The 22374-nt window shown below is 43.2% G+C and overlaps 1 long non-coding RNA gene across 1 annotated transcript; it reads left to right on the top strand.

Annotated features, from left to right (window-relative positions):
* The first annotated feature begins 20872 nt into the window (after positions 1 to 20872).
* On the top strand, positions 20873 to 22060 carry LOC146717169 (uncharacterized). Its single transcript, XR_014922863.1, has 2 exons — positions 20873 to 21622; positions 21799 to 22060. It is a non-coding gene; the product is annotated as an uncharacterized LOC146717169 (long non-coding RNA).
* Positions 22061 to 22374: the final 314 nt, after the last annotated feature.

The following is a 22374-nucleotide window of genomic DNA, read 5'->3' on the forward strand; positions in this document are numbered from 1 at the left end:
CCTATTCATACTGGAGACAACTGGAGAGAGGGGGGAAAGATTGATTGTCTCAGAAACGCAGCTCATCAAACAATGCGGTTCACAAGTAGCAGCTCTGACTGATAAATGCAACAGCATCTCACTTCAACACTGACATTTGTCATCATCGTCTACCAGGATGTTTTCCTGGATATTATATACTTTTGAAGAGCCGGGGAGGATGATTTCAAGTGTAATTACGTTTCTCATCGTTGTCTTAAGCTTTTATGTCTTTTTCTTTTCTTTCTTTTCCTTCTTTTCCACTGGGCACTAGGAGGCATTTTCACAAGATGTTAACTACAAAAAGTGAAGAGTGAAGTCACAGAAATGTGATAAAATAACATGTAAAACAAGATGCGGATAAAAGAAAAACATGTAATCCCAAAGTTTGATTCTGTTCATCTGGATGTTTCAGTGGGAGAAACATTTTATCGTCATCGAGGTGACTTCTTCAGTCTCAGCTGACTGCAGGTTTCCAAACAATGACTGAAAGCAGCACCACTCAATGAACAATGGGCTGTGAGGTCAGTTTATGATCATTAATATGCAAATGTTCATGATCACCGATCAAAGCCCACAGTTACCTGGATGAGCGATGAAACGTTTCTCCCTCTGAAACATCCAGATGAACAGAATCAAACTTTGGGATTTACTTACCTGGATGACTGAGCGTGCACCGAGATGAAGACATGTACGATTGTCTAGTTCAGCATTCAGGGACAAAGAGTATAATTATCAAAAAAATTAATCAACCACAGCATTTAACTGCTAAACTAATCGTTCTGTTCAGGAATAAAAGTAAATAACTGTAATTTCTTGTTTTAATTAAAAACATTGGTGCTCTTTACTATTTTTTCAGCTTTTTAGTAAAACAGTTATATGTTAACATGGAAATCATTATTTCAGTTAAAGTGCTTGCATACACCGTTCGCTTAAACATTACAGAAGTCTCATACATGGCGGCGCACGTAGTTGCAGCAGCTCAGTGTTCCACCGATCGATGCTATGTTTGGATAATTTTGTACGCCTTCCCACACTGGAAGTTCTACACAACATCCACTGTTTTAAAAAGGCCAAAAACATCATAAAAGACACCTCACATCCTGGCCACTCCCTGTTTGAACTGTTGCCCTCAGGCAGACGGTACAGCGCAAGGACTAATAGACTCAAACACAGCTGTTATCCAACTGCAATAACACATCTGAATGCTACAAAAAAATGTCCATCACGCCACTCTTGTGTTACTCTATGCCCGGTCTGAAGCATGTATGTGGGAATGTATGTGAATGTTTTACTGTTACGTCTTATTAGTATTTTAAGTATTCTATTTTATTTATTGAATTTTATTGATTTATTTATATTTTGATATTGCTAGGGATGATGCAATGATCGGGGAACATTCTTAATTTCGTTGTACCTGTGACAACGACAATAAAGTTTCTGATTCTGATCTGATAAACTTGTTAAGCACTGTATGCTATGACAAGCTGCTTACTAGATCTTATATGTGTGTATAACACCACAGAACTGTGCACCTTACTCCTGCTTTTACATGTCTGCACTGGGAGTTGTTCTTAGTGTATGAATGTGAGAGTGAATGAAAAGTGGTATTGTAAAGCGCTTTGGCTGCCTAGAAAAGCGCTATATAAATCCAATCCATTATTATTATTATTATTATTATTATTATTATTATTATTATTATTATTATTAGTCTCACTGTACATGGTATAATGAGTATAGTGACAATGAAAAGGATTCTACTCTATTATTTGTCCACATGTTCTTCTTGTGTGTCATATTTTCACAGAAACTGGACGCGGTGAGTTTTAAAAGGTTTATTGCAGAGCAGTGATGGTTGATCAGAAAGAGATAGCGACTCGGGGGAATGAGTCCACTGTGCCACAGGCTCCCGGGGCAGCAGCCCAGATAAGGCCACACATTAAAGTGCTATTGAGTACCAAACAAGAGGACGGCAGCTCTGAGCCTTGGTCTGAAACGTTTCGTGGTCCCACGCACTAATGAAGATTTTAGACTTTTGCCTTGGGAGGCAGAATCATTAACAACATTTTAATTAATGTCAGAACCCTGAATCCAGAATACTAATTTAAGCTTCACACCCTGTTTTAGGATGACCACGAATTACAGGAGCTTTTTAAAATGCTGCCTGCCATTTAACGCGCCCATTGGCAACCGCATATCAGAACGCAGGACGTCAACGAAATTTTCTATCAGCATTAATCAAGAGAAATTATATGCAACACTGTATGAGTGTCTGAAAGTGACGCTCTTATTGCTTTTTAAGGGATTACAGTGTAAATGCACTTAGAGCCACGTCGTGATTCACAACATTATATCATAATACGATAAATTATACACAGTCACCATGCTAATTTAAATAAATTTGCTTTAAATTTGGACAGCACCCGCATGTTTTGTGTTTTGGCTGCACACTTCTATTACCTTTAATATGAAATGACATGATCATTATGAGGATAAAGTGCACACTGTCAGCTTTAATTTTGGGGATATTTTCCCACAGCATTGAAACACTCGTCTACATTCTTAAAGCACATTTTGTATCATCCTTTCACCAGATTTTGTGCCCTCTCTCCACATCTCATGAATACTGTATTGATCATGTCATTATTCATCATGTACGTAAACAGTTTTGTCAAGGGCTGCTAAACTGCTTTAAATTGCAAAATGACACATAAAGTATGTGCTGTTTAAAAACATTAGATAAGTGTTCCTCTTTCTTTCAAACAGCCTCAGATATCACTGTGAATACAAAGCACTTTGGAATGCAACTCCTCCAAAAAGGGCTGGTGGTGATATAATACCTTTCAAAGAAAAGCAATATTCGATTTTAGCCTCATAAATATGTTATTCGCTGGTTAATATTTAATCACAGAACAGTTTTAACATATTTAGTGGTGGCAAGGCCTCAGTGGGTTTGGGTGGGTTTCAGATAGTGACTTCTTAAGGCTGACCTATCGACAGTGTCTCGCAGTCTGGGAAATGGGGTGGAAAAAAAGAGAAGCTGCTTGACAGCCTGATGAAAAGATGACGGCGATGCCTCTCTGCTGCTCTCTCTGCAGCGTTAAACTCCTCCATCTCTGTCTGCCTGTCTCTCTCTCCCGTCAGCTTTCCTGTCTCCCTGGGCTCCCTTAATAAATATCTTCTCTCCAAACGTAACCCCTTCAACCTCTCCTTTTTCTGCTTCACTCAGTATATCCTTCTGTCCTCCTTATATGTCTTTTTCCTCCCTCCCCATTCTCACTCCGGCTTTTTAAAGTGCCAAACTCCCTCGGGGGGCCCTCCATGTCATTACTCCAGTCCTGGATTCAAAATGTCATTAAAGTCATTGCTTTAGTCAGAATTCATTTCAATTAGACCGAGTCACTCTGGGACTCCCTGCCTCCTCTCCTTTTTTGTCTCCTTGTCCTTTTCCTCTCCCTTTATTCTCAGGCACAAAAGATAAGAAGGTGACACTGATGACCCCAAATTATAGTACATTTCAGTTTACATAAGGTAGGCTGCGCTATATAACTGCATATTCTCTCACTGAGGCTCACAATCAGCCTACTTAAAAAAATTACACATTTAAAAAAGTCAAAGTGATGCTCAAAGCTATATGCATACATGTGTGAAACAAAACCAAACAAACGATATTGGGGTTATTTGGTTACTTTTTTAGAGGGAAAAAATACCCCTCTATAATTTGCTGCCTCATTGTGGTGGTGGTGGTGGTGGGGAGGGGGGGGTTGTGCGTCCCAGTAATACCAGCGCTGTGTTATCAAGGCCTTTTGGCCTGGTAGGGTTTCCCAAGGCAAACTGAGGGGCCAGACAAAGAGTGACTCACATGACCCCAATGAAAAGTAAAAAAGTCAAGGCACCAGTTTACCTTGCCAACATTGAAATGGGTTGTTGCTGCGTGGGTCAGGCAGCAGTTAGCGGTGCAGACCCTGGCAGCTGCTGAGGCTGGCTGTGGAGCATTGCCTCGCTGGTGTGTGAGGTTGAGCAATATTAGCTAAATATAACTGGGGTCACCTTAACACACAGCTAGAAGTTGCCATTGGTGATAATCAAGAGGCTAAAGGTTATCACGTTGGTGGATGGCATCTTTTTATGGGTGGCCTTTTGTTGGCCTCATCGAGAGCGGCCGTTGGATGCACTGGAGCTGAGTGTGAAATGGAAGGAATGAGCATTAGTACAGTCCATCCGTACATCCAGTGGTCCGAGGACATGGTTCACGACCGGAAAAGGGCAGAGTGCCCACTCTGGGTTACACTCTAAGTAACAGCAGTGTTGCTGCTCCAAGTGGAGGAGTTTAAGTATCTCTGGGTCTTGTTCATGAATGAGGAGAGAGTGGAGAGAGTGACACGTCAAGCTTCAGTCTGCTGAAGAGAGATGAGCGTAACAGCGAACCTCTGATGCTGCTCCTCTACACTGATAGGAGGTAGCTGATTAGAACGCCTCCCAGCACATTCATCATGACCAAAGCTCTGAAGTGGCATCCACACAAGAGAAGAGTATGTGTTGTGATTAGAGCCCACAGGACGTCAGTGACACTCACTGCACTGTAACAATGGCAGTCCAAATACAGATGAGGGCAGGCAGCTGAAAAGATTTAAACTTTGATGCTAACTATTGAAGGAATGCAAGGTCGAGTGAAAAAAATTAAGTCATGGTTAGCAAAAGGTTTCAAAATCATACCCAGTTTACAGCTCTCACTTTGTGCATAAGACAAGCACCACTCTCAGAAAAACAGCCCAAGAGACTGATGCTGTGTATTCTAACAGTAATATGCCCAAGAAGACAGGCAGGCAAGACCTTCTCCTCCCAGAATGATGGTTAGCACATTTTGTGAAAGGAGAAGCCGTCTAAGTAAAAGCAATGAATAAAACTATCTGCCACTTGAGCCTCTAATTAAAGGTCGGGGCTCACTACAAGTGCAAGGAGTAATGGTATAAGTTCTGTGATGTGCCAACATGCCACAGATCTTCAAGTGTAATTTTTATATAGCTGACTGCAATATAATTCTTTCAAGTATATGGTCATAAACTGAAATGCTGCACAGATTCATGAGTAAAAGGTTTATGAACGTTATTACAATTCATCATATAGGACACGGTGGTCCCATGGAAAGGTCTGGGCTCACTGAAGTCTGTAGGATTCATCATCTTTTGCTGCATTAACAGTGCTTATGCTATAATGTAAATAAATAGTGTGTTAAAAGCAAATAGCCCTTCTGTTAATTATATAACTATAATCAGCATCATGTACTAAAAGTGTTAAGCATTAAAATATTTTATTGGGTAATGTGATGCTTTCTTTTCATCTACATAAGTCCTTAAAAAATTGTAAAACTGTAAAACATGTTGAAAGTAACATCTGCACACTGACGGCTTTGTCCAAGAATCAGTCCAAATAAAGACAGTTTTTCTTCTCTTTTTTATAGGTTCCAGTAAATGAAATTAATTGGCAACAAATTACTTAATACAAGTCAGATAAAAAGTAACGTACTGCCCTTTGAAAGGTAGTACGTTACTTGGAGAGTAGAAGTGTAAAACAGCCTCAAATGCTGAGTAATCAGCATCAGACTGACCAACGAAGCACTAAACTGCCTCCCTAAAACCAACCCACTAACATCTAATATTTAAATGGTTAATATTTAAGATATGTGAAAACATTACTTTTGGCAATGTTTTACATAAGTAAAAGCCTTGAGTGTGTCTGTGTGTGTGTGGGGGGGGGCATGCACTGACAATTGTTAAATAATTGTTAAGTAATTGTTAAATAATTGTCAGTGCAATTAAAAAAAATAATCTAAAAGAATTCAAAGAGAAAATCTGGAATACCAGATCATTTTAAAAAAGTAAGTAAATAAATAAATCCAGTGATGTAACAGGATGAAACAGTTGTTTTGTTCCACAATGTCATTTTTTAAAATTATGAAAATAAATTATTTAACACAATTGAATTCTGTTTATATCTGTTTATTTATTCTGTGGGCGCGTAGCATCTTCAGTGTGTGTGTGTGTGTGTCTTGCAGTGGCAGTAAAGAAGCTCAGCAGTGTTTGGTTTTGTCTTGATATCAGCAATAGCCTCCCATTAGTCATTTCTATTGCTGGGTTCCAGTGTGGGAGCAGTGACACCGGCAGAGGGAAAGAAAAGGTGAGAGATACTGTGGAAGAGGAAGAGGTGGAAGGGGAATAAGAGCAGCAAAAAGAGATAGATGAGAGCGATTTCAATGAGAGCGAGGTATCTGAAAGACACAGTTAAAAGAGAAAGATAAGGAAAGAAGGGTGACACAGCGGAGGAGCCGAAGAATAGAGATGAAAGTCAGGGAGAAAGAAGAGAAATGGGAAAGATACGGTGGATGACAGACAGAATGAAAGAGAAATACAGGAAGAGTGAGACAGTAGAGATGGGACAGAGAAAACAGTGCTGTGATGTCCAGGATGTAGACAAAGACGAGGCACAAAGAGAGGGCTCGCTGCTCACAGTTTGAAATGACAGAAACACACTGCTACCCATTTTCTCTGTTTGGAAATCCTCTCTTTTTTATGGGCACCCTCCCTTCCCTCCTCCTTTTTTATTCCTCATCATAATCTTATTATTTCCTCATTCTTCAGCCTTACCTGTTATTTCCACTACACCAATAAGTCATGGACACAGTACCTCCCCAAGTGTACTACAGACAGAGCTGCACTCTCATGGATAAGCCGAGGAGCAGCAATGACATCATTCTTTCATTCACATCAGTAGTGTTTTTTTTTTCATAACAACAGACTGAAAGTTAAAACAAACAAACAAAAATCTATTAAATGTTCTTATTTTTACTGTCTCAGCAGCAGATCACTGACAGCCTTTTCAGGGTTGGAGAAAAGATTTGTTCTTTTCTTTTGACTGAAAAAACTGAGCTACAATGACATCTGGGTACAGGACGGGTGATCAGGGTTCAGGTTAGGGTTCAGACTGAAGTTGACTTAGACCTGATAAGGTTGTTTTACTTCTTTGCACTAATGAGGAAAAATGGAAGCATTTCTTTCTTATAGCTTGTAATGTAATACACTAACAGTTCCTATGGCAATGTCATTTATAAAGCACATTTCATTATTCTCACAGAAAATACAAAAAAAGGTTTATAAAGAAAAAATAAAAATAAATATTTTCAAAGAAGAAGAAAAACTGCACACACATACACACACAGTGAGAATAACATGGTTTTGACTCTGCTTTTGAATACCTAAAAACCCCAGGTCCATTTTATTTAATATCAAAACTGCCCATATATGAACAAAAATGACTGTGGCATATCTGTATGTGACTGTAATGGAGCTCCAAAAAGGGCAGCATGAAAAATCAAAACCAAACAAAGAAAAAGTCAAATATATAGTGTAAAAGAAAATCCTAATATAAAAGTATTTTACTGTGTATTTTACAGTTTTGTACTGTTCTTCTAGAATATCATTAAATTTACATAAATAGACTGTGATTTTACATTTCAAATGTAAATTAACGTAAAATCCCTGTCAATGTAATAAAACATAATTTTCTTGTTTTTTTAAATATATTAAATATTAAATATATATATTAAATATATATTTAAAAAAAATTAAATATGTCTGTACATATGCATATTTAGATTGTTAAAATACATTCACAAATGTATCATAATTTCACAAATATTTGTCCGTTATTTGAAAGATTGAACTGTTAAATTCAAATGTAATGCTATGGAAAAATATATAAAATGATTCTTATAAACTTTTTTTACATCAAATAATAATAATTATTATTATTGTTATTTAGGGTGATCGTGGCTCAAGAGTTGGCAGATCGTCTTGTAATCAGAAGATTGCCGGTTCGAGCCCCGGCTTGGACACTCTCAGTCATTGTGTCCTTGGGCAAGACACTTCACCTACTGGTGATGGCCAGAGGGGAATTATAAAGTAGAATTGTAAAGCACTTTGAGGGTCTCAAAAAGCACGATATGAATGCAATCCATTGTTATTTGAACCAGCTGTTAACTGTATATTTCTGTACATTTAAGTATTATTATTCATATTGCCGCATCCAATCTGTATTATTTACATGTGCATTTGCATACCTGTAGTGAACAATAGTTAATTATAATATATATGTTATATATTCACAGCTGTTTGCACACCTGTGAATCTAAGGGGATGGTTTCTTTCTAAGAATTCCCCTGTACTCTAGTCAGATGATCACAATGTTCAACCTCAATCAGCTGAAGCAAAAGGTTTTATTTGGCACTTTCTCAAGAGACCTGGCCAAGAAAGAGAAAAGTAGAGCACGCGGGGCAGGGGGCAACAGCTGTGAATGCTGTGTCACCACTAATAAGAACTGTGGCAGAGGTAAAGATGAAACAGCATCACCTGAAAGAGATGGTAAGACCAAAGAAATACTGTCGTAGGTTAAAGCACATCACAAAGGCACAGGGTGTGGAAGGGCCAACCCTCTCGAGATACACTGCTCATAAAGGAGCCATTCCACAGACGAGAACGACATCACGGAGAAACATGTGACTTTACAACTATGTCTGGTTCACCTCTGGATCTGTCAGAGCATGCTATTAAAGTAAACTCTCTGACAGGTGCAAAGCCACAGATACAGTCAGGCCCAGCGTATTTGAGCTATGACTTAACAATGTTGCCTCTGTACACCACCACAATACATTTTAAATCAAACAGTTTTCAGAATGATTTTCAAGGTTAACAAGTCTTGAAATAATAAAGGCAGCTGTTACTTTTCCCAGCACGGGTAGCTGTTTAGTTTTCTACAGCATCTAATCACAAGTGCATGAGTGCTATCAGACTGCAGCACCGCGTCTCCTGAACTTTACCTGCACCTCACTGTCAAAGCAGAATTCTTAACATTTAAGATTTTACTCATTCGACTCATCAGTAACAATTTATCATCTTCCTTTACAAGCAGAGCAAAATTTAATATGAGGGATTAGGCGAGGTAGAGTGAATATGTTCGGCACAAAACATTAATCTGAGAACTTGACATAATTCAGAACAGGAGATAAGGGCTGTTCATATTAACTGAGGTATTTAATATTTGCAGATGATTATTAACCGTGTGCTGTTTATGAGAACCTGTGCAGCATAGTTCTTCTGTGGATGATGAGAAGTGCTGAGCAAATGTCATTTTCTGCTTCTTCCACATCTAACACTTTATTATCTTTCACTTTGATTTCTGAAGCTGTGATAAACAATGTCCAAGTGTGCCCGCAGTGGTACAGAATTCATTCCCCTCAAATTATGGATGGACTTCCATTAAAATGTCACCAGTCGTGGGACCAAAGGAGCCTTTGTATTTTGACTCTGAGTGAGAGTGGTCAGTGACCTGATGAAGAACATACAGGTCCTGCCTAAAATGTAAAAGAACTTCTTATCTTCACAGTAAGACGACCCCCCCCCCCCCCCCCCCCCCCCCGACAAAGAAACCAACTCATTTTCCTGTCAACAGCTAGCTAATATAAACTGATGTATGTCTGCTGACCCCAACCAACCACATGACCTCATGCTGTTTTTACAATTTTACCTATAAGCACTTATTTCCTAAATCCAGCTTCACACACATTGCTACATGCATGTCAGTGTTTGAGAGCAGGGCTCCAACATGTACATTAGCCTTCATGTGTGTTTCATGTCCTTATTAATGAACACTAAAAATTTAAGACAACACCAGCAGACTTTAATGACCAGAAGTAATTGTTGTTTAAGATCAGAGTGTTGCTTACAGGAGGAATGACACGTTCTGAAATAATCACCACGTGTTTGACCCTTTTTCACTTCATTTACTTTCTCTTTAGCCATTTTCTGTCTCGCCTTCAAGCTTCTGTTTCTCTTTTTTAGTCAGCTCAAAGGTTTTTACAAGCTGGACTTGAGCACGGGATTATGTCCACAGCATATTATGAAATTAAAGTTTTCTTAAGGTCTTAGGCAAACAGATCCATATAAGCTTAAGTATAATCCAGGCTCTTAAGATAATGCTGTTTTTATTTTCCATCAACTTAGTGGGCTTTTGGTCTTAGTTGCATGGACACAGGTCTTTTCATGAATCTGGTAAGTTATGTTTAGTTTCAGGTTTTTGGGTTTGTTTGTTTTTGCTTTTTTAGGTGTGCAGTGCATTGAAAAAGAAGGACTCCACTGGCTCCACATGTTGCCCTTTTACAGGCTTATTCCAAAGTCGATTAGCTTAATTTTTCAACACAAAATTCGAACACACAATACTCCATGATGATGACAAAGTAAAAAAAATGTTTGCTAAAGGAGGCATGGCATGGGAGTATGGTTACCTACTTTGAAATAAAACCAAACTGGGCTCTAGTCTTGTTACTGGGGGGCATTGCAAGACTTTCTTACTGTTTTTCTATCTTACTGTTACTTTTTAAAAATGTTTTGTTTTTAATGTTGCAAATCAAGGCCAGTTAAGTTACCATGTAAGTGACAAGTGTTATCTGATCATTTTAAGATTTTTTGACTTAATAATGTTTATTGTGTATACTATGATCCCCATTATGGTCAAAAACGTGGCCAAAGCTTTAACTTTAGGTTGGGCTCACCTCTGCTGCACGTGGTAAGTGTGCAATCTGTGCTTCAGTATCCCACTGAGTTCCTTCTGTGATCATGTCGAGTTTCAAAGCTTCTACATGGCAATAGCAAAATGCTCAATTCAAGGCTTAAAGCTGGACTGGACTAATCAATGCATGGTGTTGTGTATAAACATGATGGCCTTTCAGAATCACCCTGAAACGGCCACTAAGGAAGTTCAGTTTTTGGTATTTTCTGAACTACATTTTAAACTGGAGGTTGCTGATTTTAAAAAGCAAATTGTTTGATAAATAATAGATATAATATAAGAAATGAGGTCTTCATTTGAGTGTTTGTAAGGTCTAAGTGATAGCTCTACCCTAAAGCTGAACCCTAATGTTTTTTGAGACACATTATAATAGTTTTTCAAACATATCATTTAGAATCTCTGCCTGCCAAGACTTTTAAAAAGTACATATTCTTATATGTTAGGGTTAATATAATCGCAATGATGAATTACACTTCAGATTATCAAGCTTTCAATGAGAGGTGTCCTCTGTTTGGCTACCATCTTCTTCTCCTGTTGCTTTCTTTCTAATCTCCATGGAGTTCTTTGTTTTAGGAGCTTCTTTTGTCCAGACAGAGTTGGTTGGAATCTCATTAATCAAAAACAAAAAAAGAAAGAAAAAAAAAGTTAAAGCAAAGAAAAACACCAGCAAAGCTGCCACACACACACACACATGCAACACACCAAACAGCAAACCTGAATCACTTGGTGAAAATCACCACGGAGATAATTAGAGCAAAAACCTGATGAATATCTCTCACTGCAAGTCCCAAACAACACTGATTAGCAAGATCTTGGTCTCATAAACACACACAAAAAGAAACCAGAAAGCATATGCATATGAGTAAGTACACACAAACACGGTTATATTCTCAAAAACACACACACACAGTAAAGCCGTTTCCCCGTGAGCAGACGAGATACAACAGTCTGTGAACCAGTAAATCACTTTTCATCTCTTTTAATACGACTCTTCAGCTTTCTCACTTCTTTGTCCCCTCTTCTCTCATCTGTGTGTCACTCTGCTGCTCTGTCACTTTAAATAGCTTCTTCTTTCTTTTGCTGCTTCCTGCTCAGTCACCGAAATGCAACCCACTGCTAACATATGAAGTTAGCAGAGCAGTCATAATTAGTCTATAGAGCTAAAATAGAAGAAAGAAAGCAACAGAGACACAATGGAGAAAAATGTCTAAAGTAGGAATATTTAAAGAAGAGATGATTTGTGGTGGCTGCTCTCAGACTTTGTTACAAAGAACACACACTCAGTTGCAGTCAGCTCCTCGGAGAAATTAGCAGACTTCAAACAGAAAATGAGGAAAGAAAGAAAAAGGCTGTGCCTAGACGGTGCCAACCAATTAAAGCAGACTGCAAAGTGAGCTAGCAGACCTTGAATAATGTGTCGAGACACTGATAAAACACTCAGACATGTTTCTGTGCTGTTTTCAAGAGATGTTTAAAGGTGCTATGTATAGCAATATAGCTTCAACAGATCGTTACCACAATGCTAAACAAATAAGACCCAGGCCATTTAATCAGTAAGTTTACTGCTTACTTTATTTTAAAATACACAATAATATCCGTGCCTACAGTTTGCCCTCTTTGCATCTCTTCATCTTACAACAAACTTGAAGACATGCAGCTCTTTATTTTATGTAAATAGTATTAATTTCTCTTTTTTCTTTCTTTTTCTGTTTTTGATATGTGAAACTGAGAAACAACAACAATAACTTTGACTCATTATAGGTCCGTTTTTGTATTAACCCATGTTAAAATCACAGGTGCCCGTCATGGGACTGCTTATGACACACCTCCTTTTCCCCAGATTTGAAGGATGGGTCGGGTGTATCCTTCGTGGCCCACCATATCCCAGAATTCATAGTGCGGCCCAGCCAATTCCAGTTTCCAACAATAGCAGCTGCTACTAAGTTTTAATATTACTCTCATCACTCTTTCTGGGTCACAAAATACACTTTTAACATATTTTCAGGCTAGAATGTAACTGTGCAAACTTCAAATTGCTGCTCGGTTTATCAAGACATTGCATGTTTGCAAAAGTGCTCTGACGTTTTCGGAGACGTCTGTTACCCACCCGCTAGCCGGGGGGCTCAATGGTCACTCGAGCCGGCGAGAGCAGCGGACTCCCGGCTTCATTGTTTTCAACCCCCTTGTCTTTCACTACTCTAGTTAAACACAATATATAAGTCACTCAGATAACTCAAAAATGTAATCGTTTGACTTTTTTCAGTATTTTATTTGTTTCCGAGTAAATCGGTTTGGATGTGATCAAAGTTATTAGATTAGATTAAATAAAACTTTATTAATCCATCGGGTGGGTTCCTCCTTGGTTTTCACACAGCTGAATAAACATCAAACAGAAAACTGATTAAACAGAAGTGTGAGGCGGTCGAGAGTTTACGCCAGTGTCCTGTTATATTTTAGATAGCGAGGAGCAGACAGCTGAGTTTATTAAACTCCACCGAGACAGCGGTGACGGAGATCTGAAGGCTAGACCGTCCCATTTCACAGCCTCACACTTGTAGCCTTCTCAGCCTTCAAAGGACCCGGCCCACGTAGACCGCGTAGACCGGGTCCTCCGAAGGATGCGGCCTAGGTTTTGGGACACAGTTCTTGTGTGGGTGTGGTGTTCTTCTCCCTGCCTCCTCCTCTCATGCTCCTCCCATCCCTCTGTCATTCTTTCACTCTGCCCTCTCTCCAGGACACAGCTTCTGTTCATTACCCTCGTCTGGCAGCTGGACCCAGTCAGCCATCACCTCTCTGAGATTATATAGGCTGGGGAAGAACTGTGTGGTTTTTTCCTGTCACTGTTGGAAAGGTCCCATTGTGTGTTTGTCCTGCCCGTGCCGTTAAGTGAGTAGTTGGGCCTGTGGGCCCTCGACAGCGCCTAATCGTGGTGTGGAGTTTTTTTTTTTTGTTTGTTTGGTAGTTGCTTCCTTTTTTGTTTTTGACCTCTTCTTATCTTTTTGACCTTATTGATAAAGTGGCGTTGCTGACACCTTGTGTTAAGAGTATTTGCAAGACTCCAGTAGATCCCTGAAGCTGTGCTGTGGTATCTGGCAACAAGATGTTAGCAACTAGTCCTGTAATTTGTCAATGAATTGTAGCCAGATGGGCTACTCGCCTTCCGTTGCTTTTCTTCTCTCATTCTCTCTCTCTCTCGCTCGCTCTACCACCCTCGCTCTCTTTCCACTGCACTCGCTCCTTGATCAGGTGATCGGGTTAATTGGGAACCCACCTGCACATTGATTGCAGGGTGGCGCTAGCCTGTATAAAGCTAAGCCGATGTCTTGTTGGATTAATTCCTCCCGAGCTTCTGGTACGATACAGCAGTAAATGCTGGCGTACTGCGACGGACTGATCAGCAAGAGCCGATTATACGACAGCTACAGGTATGCTCTCGCTTAACCTTGGATTCCCTCCGAATACTGGAATTGGTGTTAATATCCTTTTCCGGCCTGTTGTAGCGCAGCAGTCTGTTTAATTCTGCCATTGCGGAGAGAGGTGTTCGTGGTATCTCCACCAATGAGAGTATAGTGCCTCCGGTCCTGGGGTAAGCTGTTAGAACTACTTTTATTAGCATTCATAGCTATAAGAGTTTAAGGTTACACTTATCTGTTTCAGGGTTCACTGCTGTACTCACCTCTCCATGGTAAATTGTCCAACCTAAATTGGAAGAGTGGACTGCCTTCTCAGTTGCTGTTGTGAACTCCTCCTTGGTGGAGTCTGCTGTCTTGTCTCGTTTTGTCTTATCTTGTTTTTATTAAGTAGGCTTACCTTTTTTTGGGTTCGCCTGGTGTTCTATTTTACCCTGGACTGTTGCTCGTACCCACACTTCTGTGATCGGGCTGAAGTGATTCTCTGCCCGAGTGTCGTGCTGGGACTCTAAATCGCCTGGGTGGCCGGTCTCAGCCGGTGGGGAGCCAGACCGGCCTACGCCTGAGAATAATTATTACCAGCACGAGTGGTAGTTTGACCCGTGGGGAATAAGCCTTTCCCGTGTGTGTGTGTGTGTGTGTGTGTGTGTGTGTGTGTGTGTGTGTGTGTGTGTGGTTTCTTTTATTAAAGTTATTAAAGTGTGTTTTAGTCTTTTTATGATTTGTAGCGAGCCTGACGCTCAGTGTCCTTTTATTCTTTTAACATACTTTGCTGTGTTTTATTTCAGTGAAGGAGGACGAGCCAGTGGCCCTGGGACCTCAGGTGGTGGGTCGTTTTCACACTTTCTTTTGTACAGTACTGGGTGGTCTGCAGTGATTCTTTTGGTGTGATTTTCTTTTGGTTCCACGGCTGCTGGTAAGTCCAAGTTCCACGATTGTTTATTTTTACTGTAGGACACTGTCAATAATGACGCTACATCTTGACTTTTAATATTTTATTTATAAAATATTATTTATAATATTTTATTTATTTCTATAAATAAAACCGTTTTAATATTGGAAGCCAACCTGCCTCAGTGTGCATCCTTGAATCTGTGCGGTCTTCTTTTATTCCTTTTATTTATTTTTCTTAAATATATTTCCTGGGGGTGTAATTCCCCTAGGTGGCGTTGTCAAGTTTATTTATTTTGTGCATAACCCCGCCGACCACTTGGTCACATACTTGGCGTCACGAACAGGGTGCACGTTTGAGGTAGATGTTTGGTTTTGTAAATTGTTTTATTTTTTTGCAACGAGTCTAGTTCACCTGTTTGAAGGCTCTATTTGTTTTAGAGTGTGATTATAGACAAGACAGCAGTATCCAGGTAGAAGGAAGAGTAATAGGATTTTAGCACCTTGCTGATTTAATTTTCTCTTTTTTTGGGGTCAAAATTTATTATGGAGGAAGAATTGCAGCAACTTAGAGACTTGGTAGCGCAGTTAAGGGCAGATAATGAGCAATTGCGCCGGGATGGGGGCGCTGTGCTCGAGTCTGGTGGCGGGGCCGCGTCGTCCTCTTTCGTACCAGCTGGTTGCATACCAAATGTTGGTAGCCAGGCCGCCGTTACAGAGCGTCTGGTGGTGGTGCCTAGGGACCGTAAATGTCCCATGTTCAATGGTAGAACAGGCATCAATATAGCTGAATGGGTCGAAGAGGTTCAAGCATGCATGCGTGCCCGGCACCTGTCTGTTGCTGATCAAGCTTTCTTTATTTTTGACCATTTAGAGGGAGAAGCAAGGGAGGAGATCAAATTTCGCCCTAATTTAGAGCGAGGGGATCCTGCTCGGGTGTTGACCATTTTAAAGGAACTGTATGGCAATGCGCAGTCCTATGTCACTCTGCAGCAGGCTTTCTTTTCGAGGAGACAACGGGAGGAAGAGACTTTGCAGGAGTTTTCCTTAGCGCTAATGGCTCTGATGGAGCAAGTAAAACAAAGTGCACCTGATGGTATGCGTAACGCAGAGGTGCTGCTCCGAGACCAATTTGTAGAACATGTTGTTGATAGTGGTCTCCGCAGAGAGCTTAAACAATACGTTCGCCGTGTGCCCACTGCCACCTTGTTAGAGGTGCGCGGGGAAGCAATTAGATGGGAAAGAGAAGGGTTTTCAGGCGGTGTTCGCGACCGTGGCTATTCTCAACCATCGGCATATGGTTTTCAGTGTGGAGTGCACACTAGCCCTAGGTTCGCTCCTGTTGGTACACCCGAGTCAGAGTGGCGTGAGCTAAAGGAACTCCTAAAGCGCCAACAAGAGCAGTTAAATCAGCTCACTGAGACAGTGGCTTCTTTACAGAACCCCCGAAGAAGTGTTCGGCCTTCACGGGCTGGCTCGGTGATTTGTCGCCGGTGTCAGCAGCCAGGACACTTTGCTAGGGAGTGCACTGGGGAGCGGGCTTCACGCCACCCTAGAGCAGGTTCTGATTCAGGCCCTCCTTACGCCGCAGTTGGCAATCATCTTCCCGCTACCCAGTCGGAAAACTAACGCCATCTGTGCTGCAGAGTCACAGTTCAGGTGGGGAGTTCACTGGCTCACAGAAAGATAGGATTGGCAGGCTAATTTCATCGTGTCCAAAGATGGATGTGCTTATTAGTGGGGTAACTGTCCCTTGTTTGGTGGATACTGGGTCCATGGTTTCCACCATCACAGAAAGTTTCTTTTTGGCACATTTTGCCCCTTGGGGACAAGAACGCCTTCAGTCATGTCATTGGCTACAGCTTCGGGCTGCCAATGGGCTTGCCATCCCTTACATTGGCTATTTGGAGCTCAGTGTACTCCTGTGTGGCAAGGAAATGCCCTCTTGTGGAATCCTTATAGTGAAGGACCCTCCTGGGGCTACGCCCTCTGTCCCTGGCATCTTAGGAATGAACGTAATCCGCCGCTGTTATCAAGAACTGTTTGGGGCTTTCGGTGGCTCCTTGTTTCATTCTCCTTCTGTGTCACAGGCACCGAGACCAGTTTTGGAGGCCTTACATCAGTGTCACCAGTCTGCAGCCCAAGCCCCAGAGGACCCTGTCGGTACCGTTAAGGTACAGGGCCCGCGGGCCGTGCGGATACCTGGTGGTGTTATGCAGCTGGTGGCCACTACTTGTTCTCAGCAGTTGTCAGGTCAGGCTGTGCTTTTTGAACCTTCTGAGTCCGGGTTGCCAGTTGGGTTGCTGGCCTCTCCATGTTTGGTTCAGGTGGATAAGGGCGTTGCCTACATCCCAGTCACCAATGTAGGGACAGCGGAAGCTGTTCTCCACCCGCGGACCCGTTTGGGAGTGATAAGCAAAGCTACTGTTGTTAGCCTCCCTGCCGGTGTTAGCGAGGAACACTCTTTTCCCGTTACCGTTTCCTCCCATACAACCAGCAGCCCTGCTCAAGAGATGGTGGATACGATTGACCTGTCTGCTCTCGCTGAGTCAGAGCAACACGAGGTACGGTTACTTTTGCGGAAGTACCGCTCTGTTTTCTCCACTTATGAGGGAGACTTGGGCTGCACAAACCTCATTTCGCACGACATACCGCTACTCGATGACGCACCTGTCCGGCAGAGGTACAGGCGAATTCCTCCTTCTGATTATGAGGCTGTCAGGGCTCATATCAACCAGCTACTGGAGGCCCAGGTAATTAGGGAAAGTAGCAGCCCTTATGCCTCTCCCATCGTGTTGGTCCGCAAGAAGGATGGAAGCCTCCGGCTGTGCGTTGACTATCGTTTGCTGAATAGCAAAACAAGGAAGGATGCCTTCCCCTTACCTCGCATTGAGGAAAGTCTGGATGCCCTAGCTGGCGCACGCTGGTTTTCTACCATCGACCTGGCCAGCGGGTACAACCAGGTGCCAGTTTCTGAGCAGGATAAGCCCAAGACCGCTTTTTGCACGCCGTTTGGCCTGTTCGAGTGGAATCGTATGCCATTCGGGCTGTGCAATGCTCCTGGTACCTTTCAGCGCCTAATGCAGAGGATGTTCGGGGATCAGCAGTGCCAGTCATTACTGCTGTACTTAGACGACATCATTGTGTTCTCCTCGTCTGTCTCTCAGCACCTGCAACGGCTAGAGATGGTGATGGCAAGGCTGCAGCAACAGGGGCTCAAGGCTAAGTTAGAAAAGTGTGCCTTTTTCCAGCAGAAGGTTAACTACTTGGGCCATGTAATCTCCTGTGAGGGTGTCTCGACCGATCCAGCCAAGGTTGACGCAGTAGCCAAATGGCAGTGTCCTCGTTCCGTGTCAGAGTTGCGATCCTTTTTGGGCTTTGCCAGCTATTACCGGCGCTTTGTGGAGGGGTTTGCCGCATTGGCGGCTCCCCTGCATCAAGTGGTGGCTAAATCGGCTGGCACAAAGACAAAGAAGGGCTCGGGACAGAGTTTGAGTGCTCTTTGGACCCCTCAGTGTGAGGAGAGCTTTGAGGCCCTGAAAGCAAAGCTTGTGTCTGCACCTGTGCTAGCATATGCTGACTTTACGCGCCCATTTATCTTGGAGATTGACGCCAGCCACAGTGGTTTAGGTGCAGTTCTCTCCCAAGATGTAGAAGGTGTCGTTAGGCCAGTGGCTTATGCTAGTCGAGGTCTTCGGCCACATGAGCGCAATATGGACAATTACAGCTCCATGAAGCTGGAGTTTCTTGCACTCAAGTGGGCCATGGCCGAGAAGTTCCGGGAGTACCTGCTGGGGCAGAAGTGTGTGGTTTACACCGATAACAATCCACTCAGTTACCTCTCTTCAGCTAAGCTGGGTGCCACCGAGCAGAGGTGGGCCTCCCAGCTGGCGGCATTCGATTTTGAGATCAAGTATCGCTCAGGCCGCAGTAACAGGAATGCTGATGCTCTCTCTCGACAGTATGAGACGAGCTCCAGCTTGGCCGAGGGTGTGTTGCCTGGGACTTGTGTCCCGACTTCACTTCGGCAGGCTCAGTGTCCAGCCGTTTTGCCCTCCGTTACTCAGTTGGAGATTGGGGCCTTTCCATCTCACTCCCTGGAGGATATTCGTGCTTTGCAGGAGGCTGACCCCCTCCTCAAGGATTTCTTGGTACACTGGAGGAGGCACACCCTGCCCTCTTCGGAGGAAAGGAATCAGCTCCCCAAACCAGTTATGGTTCTGCTGCGTCAGTGGGATCGTCTGGTGGAGAAGGATGGCATCCTTTATCGCCGTATTTTGCGTCCAGGTGGAGGTGAGGAAGCCCTCCAACTTGTTCTCCCAGAGGCTCTGAAGCCTGAGACCTTGAGGCAGCTGCACCAGGACCATGGGCACCAAGGTATTGAGCGCACCACTGAACTGGTCAGGCAGCGTTGCTATTGGCCCGGGATGTCCTCTGACATCAAGCAATGGGTTCAGCGTTGTGAACGCTGTCAGGTCGCAAAGGACTCAGGGTTGGGGCCTCATAGTTATATGGGTCACCTGTTGGCGTCTAGGCCAAATGAAATCCTGGCCATAGACTTCACGGTGTTGGAACCTTCCCGTAGTGGAGTTGAAAACGTTTTGGTTATGACTGACGTTTTTAGCAAATACACTGTTGCAGTCCCTACTCGGGACCAGCGGGCCTCTACTGTGGCCCAGGCCCTGTTAACAGAGTGGTTTTTTAAGTTTGGCGTTCCAAGCCGCCTCCACTCTGACCAGGGTAGAAATTTTGAGAGTTTGGTGATGCAACAGTTATGCGAATTGTATCGGGTAGCCAAGTCCCGTACAACCCCTTACCACCCAGCGGGTAATGGGCAGTGCGAACGGTTTAACCGAACCCTCCATAACCTCCTCCGGACTCTGCCATCATCTCAGAAACGCGACTGGGCTGCATGCTTACCGCATGTGCTCTTTTGCTATAATAGCACGCCACATCAGGGCACCGGAGAGTCACCGTTTCTCTTGATGTTTGGCAGGGATCCTAGGCTGCCTATTGATTTCCTTCTAGGCCGCGTTCAGGACCCAGTGCCTGGAGAGGTACAGGACTGGGTGGCCGAGCACCAAGCCAGGTTAATGGTGGCTTTTGAGGGAGCTCGGGCACGGTTGTCGCTGGCCGCTGACCGCCGTAAGGAACGGCATGACCAGAGAGTCCACCCTGTTCCTTTAAAGGTCGGTCAGCTGGTGTATCTTCGAGATCATAGCACCCGGGGCCGGCACAAGATCCAGGACCTTTGGAGCTCTGTGGTCTATCAGGTGTTGAGGGCACCCCAAGAGAACGGGGCTGTTTATACCATTGCCCCCGTGGGAGACTTGGAGAAGGTTCGACATGTCCATCGTGACATGTTAAAGGCACAGGTCAGCCTAGGGCCACCTACACCTGGTCCACCGGTTCCACCCCCACCTGTACCCGCTGACTCAGAGCAGACCTCTCTGAGTGACGACGAGTTGTGGCTCCTTGTCCCTGAGGTACCCTCACACCCTGTCGCACCTGTGGTGTCACTTCCCGATGCCTCTAGAGTTCCATCGGTGGAGCTCAGGTCTACTCCCAGTGTGATTGTAGCACCCTCGACCTCTGCTCCCCCAGGTTCTTCCTCAGGCTCTGTTGAACAGTCTGAGGTGAGTGGGCCACATTTGCGGAGAACAGCACGTTCAACAGCTGGTCATCACTCAAATGTTTATCACTTGCCACGTCCTGTTGAATCTGCGTCAGTTGCTAATGCTCAGCTTGCCATATTCAGGCCATGGTGTTAGGTTCCTTGAGTTATTGTCGGGGCGCCAATACAAAAAAGGGGGGTAGATGTAGCCAGATGGGCTACTCGCCTTCCGTTGCTTTTCTTCTCTCATTCTCTCTCTCTCTCGCTCGCTCTACCACCCTCGCTCTCTTTCCACTGCACTCGCTCCTTGATCAGGTGATCGGGTTAATTGGGAACCCACCTGCACATTGATTGCAGGGTGGCGCTAGCCTGTATAAAGCTAAGCCGATGTCTTGTTGGATTAATTCCTCCCGAGCTTCTGGTACGATACAGCAGTAAATGCTGGCGTACTGCGACGGACTGATCAGCAAGAGCCGATTATACGACAGCTACAGGTATGCTCTCGCTTAACCTTGGATTCCCTCCGAATACTGGAATTGGTGTTAATATCCTTTTCCGGCCTGTTGTAGCGCAGCAGTCTGTTTAATTCTGCCATTGCGGAGAGAGGTGTTCGTGGTATCTCCACCAATGAGAGTATAGTGCCTCCGGTCCTGGGGTAAGCTGTTAGAACTACTTTTATTAGCATTCATAGCTATAAGAGTTTAAGGTTACACTTATCTGTTTCAGGGTTCACTGCTGTACTCACCTCTCCATGGTAAATTGTCCAACCTAAATTGGAAGAGTGGACTGCCTTCTCAGTTGCTGTTGTGAACTCCTCCTTGGTGGAGTCTGCTGTCTTGTCTCGTTTTGTCTTATCTTGTTTTTATTAAGTAGGCTTACCTTTTTTTGGGTTCGCCTGGTGTTCTATTTTACCCTGGACTGTTGCTCGTACCCACACTTCTGTGATCGGGCTGAAGTGATTCTCTGCCCGAGTGTCGTGCTGGGACTCTAAATCGCCTGGGTGGCCGGTCTCAGCCGGTGGGGAGCCAGACCGGCCTACGCCTGAGAATAATTATTACCAGCACGAGTGGTAGTTTGACCCGTGGGGAATAAGCCTTTCCCGTGTGTGTGTGTGTGTGTGTGTGTGTGTGTGGTTTCTTTTATTAAAGTTATTAAAGTGTGTTTTAGTCTTTTTATGATTTGTAGCGAGCCTGACGCTCAGTGTCCTTTTATTCTTTTAACATACTTTGCTGTGTTTTATTTCAGTGAAGGAGGACGAGCCAGTGGCCCTGGGACCTCAGGTGGTGGGTCGTTTTCACACTTTCTTTTGTACAGCACTGGGTGGTCTGCAGTGATTCTTTTGGTGTGATTTTCTTTTGGTTCCACGGCTGCTGGTAAGTCCAAGTTCCACGATTGTTTATTTTTACTGTAGGACACTGTCAATAATGACGCTACATCTTGACTTTTAATATTTTATTTATAAAATATTATTTATAATATTTTATTTATTTCTATAAATAAAACCGTTTTAATATTGGAAGCCAACCTGCCTCAGTGTGCATCCTTGAATCTGTGCGGTCTTCTTTTATTCCTTTTATTTATTTTTCTTAAATATATTTCCTGGGGGTGTAATTCCCCTAGGTGGCGTTGTCAAGTTTATTTATTTTGTGCATAACCCCGCCGACCACTTGGTCACAGAATCTAAATGTGGAGGCTAAGTCAACACCTCAAACAAACCATTCCTAAACCGTCTTTGCTTTGTAGTAAAATCCACTGAAAGAGCCCACAGGGAACAGGGAATGCTGTTTCCATGAAAGGGTGTTTCATGGAAACGGCAACTTT

This window comes from Copadichromis virginalis, linkage group LG2 (genome assembly GCF_057382275.1).
Source record: "Copadichromis virginalis isolate Kocher_CV1m ecotype Utaka linkage group LG2, C_Virginalis_male_GT1.1, whole genome shotgun sequence".
NCBI lineage: Eukaryota > Metazoa > Chordata > Actinopteri > Cichliformes > Cichlidae > Copadichromis > Copadichromis virginalis.